Source organism: Nanorana parkeri, unplaced genomic scaffold (assembly GCF_000935625.1).
Source record: "Nanorana parkeri isolate BGI_ZX_2015 unplaced genomic scaffold, ASM93562v1 scaffold1008, whole genome shotgun sequence".
Classification (NCBI taxonomy): domain Eukaryota; kingdom Metazoa; phylum Chordata; class Amphibia; order Anura; family Dicroglossidae; genus Nanorana; species Nanorana parkeri.
Genome location: NW_017307276.1, coordinates 6,431 through 14,471, shown reverse-complemented (window position 1 = coordinate 14,471; position 8,041 = coordinate 6,431).

Genomic DNA, 8,041 nt, shown 5'->3' with positions numbered 1-8,041 from the left:
AGAACATGAATGTATACATGTGCCATGTGCTGTTGGAAATGCACTACTATGACTTTTTCAAAAGCAAAAAGCTAGACAAAGTATCTGGACTACAGTGGTTATACTGTGGAGTTTTTTAAGATCTGAACTCATTGACTTCTAAGGTGTTATTTCTACTTTTAAAAGTCCAACTTAAAGGGGTTCTAAACCCTCCGGGTTTTTTTGCTTATATCTACTGCTAGCAAGCAGTATATATAGACAAGAAGTGTAAAAAAACCAAAAAAAAACCGCTTGAAATCATTTTAAACTTACCTCGTTATCGCTGCTCGCTCCCGCACCGAGAATCAGGAACCGCACCGAGAATGCGCAGTTCCGATTCTCGGCCGGGAGACGAGCAGAGACGCAAGGTAAGTCTATGGACGTGTGCACCCGCCTGCAGACAACGCTGGATCGGAGAGACAGAGCAGTCAGCGCTGGATCAGAGTGACGTCGCACCGCTGGAGGGACAGATGAAAGCATGGGGAAAGAAGAGGAAGATCGGAAAAAGAGACATCATTTAAGGTAAGTGCTAACATTTACATGGGGGGGAGGGAAAACTATTTTTGCCTTTAATATCACTTTAAGTTATTTGAAATGCAAAACATAAGAGAAAAAACATGTTAGGTTCCTTCCTTAAGCATTATATAACTCTCTAATTAAGTAGAACTGTAGCCAGGGCATAAGTAGTTACATTTTTAGATATAACTAACAAGCAGTACATTTACTTTAAAGCAAGTCATCACTGACCTTTTTAGCTGCAGACACTGCAGAGCAATATGTCCTCAACATTCACAAGAGAAGCAGCGAAATCATTCAAGCTGGGTGTGACTTCTTTCTGTTTTCCTGCCCTGATAAAAAGGCTGGTAGACTGCCAAATCTCTATCGGGAGGGGAGATTAACTGAAATGTTGAAAAAATAATTCACTTTTAATAAGTGCATTTATTCTTTTTGCTACCCTCTGCTAACCTAACAAATCACACCCTTCCCCTCCACAGATGCATTCTTACCAGGATCCAACACCCGCAGGCCACTGTGTTTGTTGCCATCCCAAGTCCTTTATTTCCTGGCTGTACCTGTGCAGTAGAGCCCCATGCAAATTTATCGAGCTCATCTCCTGGCTAGGAGATGAAGGTAGATGAGTACCATAGTGGTCTATGGCACTCTTCCGTACAGATGCGGCCAAGAAAGAGAAGACTTGTGGCATGGGATGTCAACAATACCTGGAGGCCTTAGGCAGATTGAGGTCATTATACATCTGTGGAAGAGGAGGGTGGGATCTGATAGGACAGGGGAGGCAAAAAGTATAAGTGCAATTTGTTGAAAAGTAGGGATGCACTAAATTTTCGGCCGCCAAAATTTTTTGGCAGAAAATGGTACTTTGGGCAATTTGCCGAAAGTACCTTTTTTTGTGAAAATGCGGTGCATCTCTAGTTTCTCTCCTCCCCGCTGGGCGCTGCTCTGTGTCCCCTCTGACACAGAGCAGTGCCCAGCGGGAAGGAGAGAAACTTTCAGGAGCCCGAGTGGGGCGTGGAAGAGAGCGCTGCCAGTGGTGTCACAGGAGGCTGAGGTCTCCGCAAATCAGCATGGAAAGCAGTGCGGGGAGGAGACAGCTGTCAGAGGAGGCTGAGCCGGCGGTGCGGGGAGGATTCAGCTATCAACTGTCACAGGAGGCCGAACTCTCCTCCTTACACCGACAGCTCAGCCTCCTGTGACAGCGAGTCAGAATGGAGAGTGGTATACAAACACTCAGCGATCAGTGTTTGTAAATATTTGAGGACATATTAGGCTTACTATGTCCCCAATTATGAATGAACAGGAAGTGCTCTACATCACTTCATGTTTATTCATGATTGTGGACATAGCAACTCATACTATATCCACTTTTTTTGAATGGACAGGAGCACTCAGTATAGAGGCTTCCTGTTCATTCATAACAGGGGCTGCAGAAAAAGAGATTTAGGACTCTATTTAGAGCTCTGATATTTCCCCAAAGCCCAAGGCAGTAAAGTAAGATAAATAAAAATACAATCTTAAAAAAAATTATTTTAAAAAGGTTACTAAAAAAATAATTTGATTTTGGCCTTATTTTTTTATTTTTGGTTTAGGTTTCGGTCTTTTTAGCTGCAGTTGCTTTAAAGCAAATTTCTGCATTAGGGTTTTTGCTTCCTTCTGAATTATTAACCCCTTTGAATTAGCTAGTGTTTCTGAAGATGAAAGGTGTTTGCATTAGTGAAATAAATGAACTTTGCACGATATTCTAATTATTCGAGTTTCACCTGTATGTAACACAACATGAATATATTGAACAGTGGAAGATTAGGACTGTGCTGTATGCTTCTCAGTATTTATTATGTCTTCTAGTCTGACTCTATAATTAACGAGCCCTTTTTCTGAACAGGTTTTACCATATGCCATCTGGGAAGCTGGCTATTTGCAGCCCAGGTCTATATTGTCCATGTTTGTAGCTGCAATTTCAGCAATCATTTATTCAGATAATTTACTTATGATATAATGAATGGCAGCAAAGATATCCGGCACTGCATTTAGTACTGTGGCTCCTGCATTAAGTCTGTAGAGAAACTAGATGGAGATAGAGCAACATGTGCAATAATAATCGCTCCATATGCATACTTTATATTTTTTATGCCTCGTCACATATTCCAGGGTTTCCAGATCAGCCATGTAATTTTGACACATCTCAAAGGCTGGCTCAGTTTATTGTAATTACTTCTAACGCACCAACCCGCCTACTTGACTCCATAAAATAGTGTGTTGATAATACTCTACTTCTGATTTTACCTTGTGTTGTCTAGGTTATGAACCTGTGAAAACAGACATATGGACACTGCCAATTCAGATTTGTTTTTAAAGATGCAAGCTCTGCACTGTAATCCTCATCCTGAAGCTCCTACCTATTGAAAAACTCACCTGGAACAAGCTTTCAGGATGGGTGATGAGATGCCTGACACTTCACTGGTAGTATGCGTGTTCCAGGTCAATGATTCACTAGGTAGTTAAGTCAGGTTGAAAGCCAAGAAGTGTATGCCTTTCAATCATAACTCCAACCAATACATTAACCTTTTTTAGTTTTAGAGAAACTTTGGAAATGTGGATATTTCTTTTCAAGTTTTAATTGCTGACCCTGGGAGATTTCACTTCACTTCCTCTCTCTGACAGCCTGTGATAACAGAACAAGAAAAGAGAGTGATGTTACTGGAACAGAAAGACACAGGCAGTAATAATAACCTTCAGATCCAAATATTTAAGTGGCACTGAGATCTGAATGCTTATTTAAAAGTCCAAATACACCAGGGTTTTCCTAGCAAGCTCAAGCTCACTGGTTCTGATAAGGCAGCTCCAATAGCATCACAGGTCTCTGTGGTATCTGAAAAACACTTAGGGTGTTGACATTGATTTATTATTGGTATTTTTAAAGTGCCGACAATTTACTCAGTGCTTAATTTACTCAGTGCACATTCACATCAGTACCTGCCATCAAGGAGCTTACAATCTAAGGTTCCTATCTGACATGCATACATGCAGGGCCTATTTAGACAGGAGCCCATTAAACTTCCAGCATGTCCTTGGAGTGTGGGAGGAAGCCCACCTAAGCACAGTAGTACAGGGAACCCCCAGTACTGCAAGGCAGAAGTGCTAATCACTATGCCATATATTGAATGAGCCCCAGATCAAATGGGTAAAAAAAGTCCAAAGAACAACAAAGCTCCGCCCTTATCAGGGCTTGAAAGAATAATGTGGGAAATAAAAAAAAGGGGGGGCGAAACGAAAGGAATCTCTTATTCAATGTGGTTTGAATTTTCGTTTTGGACTATAGTTGCATAATGTGATCAGTAGCATGTGTCCCAACTGAAGAGATCAAATTCCAGTGTACCCATCGCACTCCTGACCAAATAGTACCCTTAGAGTCGGGTGGGTGCCAAAGTGACTGCTGATGCCTCTGCAATCCAAGATAAGTGTATGTATAAAATCACTTGCACCCCAATAGAATTTCAAGTCAAAAACGGTTTATTGACTCGATTGCTGTCACATCATATAGCGACGTTTCGGACAGCGGTTCTTTCAGAATAACTGAAGAGATTTCTCATCACTTTCTATCCTGACAGGAAACAACAGAATATCTCTAATGGGATCACAGACCACAGTAGAAACCTGACGATGATTATATTCCCACTCTGTTGTCTGATTGGAGTGACGGGCAGCCTCAGTGACCAATGATTGTGCTGGTTGAAGGAAAGCTTTAGACTGGACTTGTATAGCAATCTTAGGATATCGGCAGACGCATTTAGATGGTTGCTATACAGTTCTGCTGCTCACTTCAGTAGTTTAAAGTACATACCATTTAGTTTGCTAAAGTACTATAATCTGTAAAATACTGTAATCATAAACAATTGCCTTTTTTGCTTGTTTTTACCTTTTTTACATTTTTTGTTGGTATGCTGCTGATCTCCTGTCTACATGCATGGACTTCAGTAATGGCATCATGTTTTCTTAGGGCAGGTTTCCTGAAGGTAACAGCCGTAGACCATGTGTAATGTATGCTAAAATGGCCACTTGTAGTGTCTGTCAGAAGTCCATTTGGCAAGGTGACAGTGGAGGTGCACATCTAGGAGCCAGGTAGAGAGTTTTCTCACCCAGTAACGGGAAATGCCTGTGCAAGGACCTTTATGGATGGCAGGATTACCTGATATATTGGGCTTATGTGTGACTTTAGTGATTTGCCTTACATATGCTTTTATATCAAAACAGTGTTACACAATGGCAGTTTCTTTATCTAATCTCTTCTTGTTGTTCACAAACCCCTGCCACAATGCTCAGCAGGCAGCTGTCACTCCTATTTCTCATGCAGTTTGCAACTTGATGTAAAGGCATGTAAGCTGGCAAAAAATTTGTTTTAGTTTCGTTTAGTTTTCGGGTGTTAGCTTATTTTGTTTTTCGGGATTCGGTTCTGAAAGTCAATTTGTTTCGGCATTCGGATGAGTCAAATGATCATTACGAACAAACATTTGTTGCAGAAAAGTGATATTAAATGTTTACTTTGTTTCTTTTTAACTTAAGAAACAAAAAAAAAACAGAGTGGGGTCCCCCAAAATTTCATACCAGACCCTTTAGGTCTGGTGGGAATGTTAAGGGGGACCCCTGATGTAATAAAAAAAAAAACAGCATGCAGTTCCCCAACAATCAATACCAGGCCCTTTTTAGGTCTGGTAAGAATTTTAAGGGGACCCCATGCCAAAAGAATAAAATCCTTACCAGACCTTTAAACCGGGCAGCAGCTTGGCAGGGCAGGTGACGAGCGAGCACCCGCCCTCCCTCCACCATACCAGGCCACATGCCCTCTGCATTGGGAGGGTGCTTTTCCAGGGGGGACCGATGGGAACAAGGGCTTGACTTGGTGGTTGTGGGGGACTGTGGGCAGGGGGGCTTTTCTGCATCTGGGTACCCCCTTTCATAAACGGGCACCCAGATGCTGCCCCCCCTGGGAATGAGTAAGGGGAACTTGTACCCCTACTTATTGAATAAAGGGTTAAATAAAAAGTAAATAAATAATTAACGGAATGTTTTCTAAGGTGTGGTGTGTTTTTTTTTTTACATCTTATTTAACCTTTTAGTGAATGAGTAGAGAATCAGGTATCTCTTACTCATTCACAAGGGGGGGGGGTGGCATCTGAGTGCCTCCTTTATTAAAGGGGGTACCCAGACCAGATGAATCCCCTGCCTGCAGACCCCCACAACCACTGGTATGGCGGCATGGAGACAAGGTGCTTTTCCAGGGGGTTGGCTTTAAGGTATAAACTTGGTTGTAGTTTGCAGTAAATACAGCTACTTACAATTTAGTGGCTGCTTACACAATGGATCAGCTAGTAAACAGCTCCTTCTGGGCTTTTGAGGAAAAATAATACACAAACCAGAAAATCTCATAGTGTTTAACAGTACACTTCCTTTGAATCCATTTTGTTTTCCGGCAAGATATTTTACTTAGAAAGGTAAAATCCTTCTGACACAAGAGCGTGATATGAAAGCCTTAAGCTTGTTTACTCAGAAAATGTGCTATGCACTGGCATTGCATGTCACATTTTTTTTACTATCATGGTGAAGCTTTGTAGTACTTTGACAGGTACGAGGAGCATAAGGTCACGGTTCATCTTTCTGGCTCTGAAAGCTATGACATTTTCTGACTTCTTTCAAAAAGAGGTGGTGCTTTCAAAGGGAAATGGTGTACATTCTTTCCGCTGATACTGTCATATGTGTATACAATTTGTTTTATTATTTCACTATTCAAAACCAAAGTTTGTTTTTTGTCTACTAAGAGTTCCCATGTGTGTCAAATGTTTTTCTCTCATCTAGTTAAATGCACGGTATTTAGCTGTTTACCACTTGGTGTTTATTAATGAATAATCAATAAGGCCCCTTTCACACAGTCTGATCAGGAGGGGTTCCATGCAGACATCTGGCGATGAAGGAAAAAACGTAAATTACCAGACCCATGTTAGAGTTGGGGCAGATGGATGTAAACGTGTGTTTATATCCGGATACCCCCCATCTGGCACAATAAGGTCAGGCAAAACGGATCTCTGATCCATTTGTTTTTCTGAACCTGGCCGGAGCAATGGAGGTAGAAACTGAACTAACCAGACCCATGTTAGGTCTACGGGCAGTCGGATGTAATCGGACATGTGTCTGTTTAGAACCGATCTGTCACATTCAGGTCCACCAAAATTATAATTTTGTTTTGGGCCTAGATGAATGCAGTTCTGTTTACATTCGCTGGCCCATAGGCCAGACATCTCAACTCTCCTGGATGTTCATGGAGTCTCCCGCTATTAGATAGCGGACGCCGGCCACCGTCAGTCAGAAAAAAAAAAGGCATTGGAACGAGTAGCTAGATTGCTATTGGCTATTGCAAACTGAAGTAGCCAATAGCAGACTAGCTATTGCACCCGCCCACTGGTGCTGTCAATTAGCAGAGGCAAATAGGCTGTTAACTTTGCAAGGGAACTTTCATTTAGCTCAGTGAATGAGGTGAAGCTTTGCTGACTTTCACCATTTAATCATTTGCAAGCAAACATAATGCATAATAATAATGCAAAAATGTTTTTTTTTTAGAATTTCCTTACATGTGATTGGGTATTCTTAGGAAAGTGAATTTACGCCACATTCAATAAGCTAAGGAAAAATGCACAGTGCAAAGTGAACAGCTTTTTGCCTTTAGTAAATCAACACATATGCGTCTGCTCTGTGCTCTGCGCTCTGCTTTTGATGCTTAGCTCTGATTACCACTGCCAGTGGCATTAGGTTACTCATCTCGTCTATGCCTTTTTTCTTCACTCACTTTCACTGAGGAATAGCCTTGTTACAGTGACAGTGTTACAGTGAGATGTATGGGGGGGTACCATTGCAGGCCTCCTCCTGAAAATGACAGATGCCTGGCTGTCCCTTCAGTATTTTTCAGTCACAGTCCCAGAATAAGCATGCTGTAAATAAGGGGTCCATGGCCAGAGCCCATTCGCACAGCACTAAATGAGGCCCTAAGTGTCAGAAAAGCATCATAACTACTTTTCTCTATACTTCTTTGGGGTGAGTGACATAGCACCAAAGTCTAAGCATCAGAATGAGAGCTAGGGAACTAGCATTCCTAAACAATAGTTTAGTAATGGCAGCCACCTTTAACCCCTTTAAAGCCAGATAATACTGTTGTGCTATTACACAGTTGTAAAAATATCACACAATTCATAGTTATAGTTAATACTTATATTAATCTGAAATGAGAATCATATGGTTAATTTTCCTTAAAGGAGAACTATGAGGTGAGTGCTTTTCACTCACCTCATAGTTCTAGACGACCTGTGACAAAGAGACTGTCACAGGTCGGCTCAGTAGATCGGGAGGTGAGCGAACACATACCGGCGTTCGCTCACCTCTCGATCCTGTCACGGCTCTCTGCCGTGACAGGGGACGGGCTGGATTGCCCCCTCCCCGCACCGATCCGGCCGCGCCGGCTGGC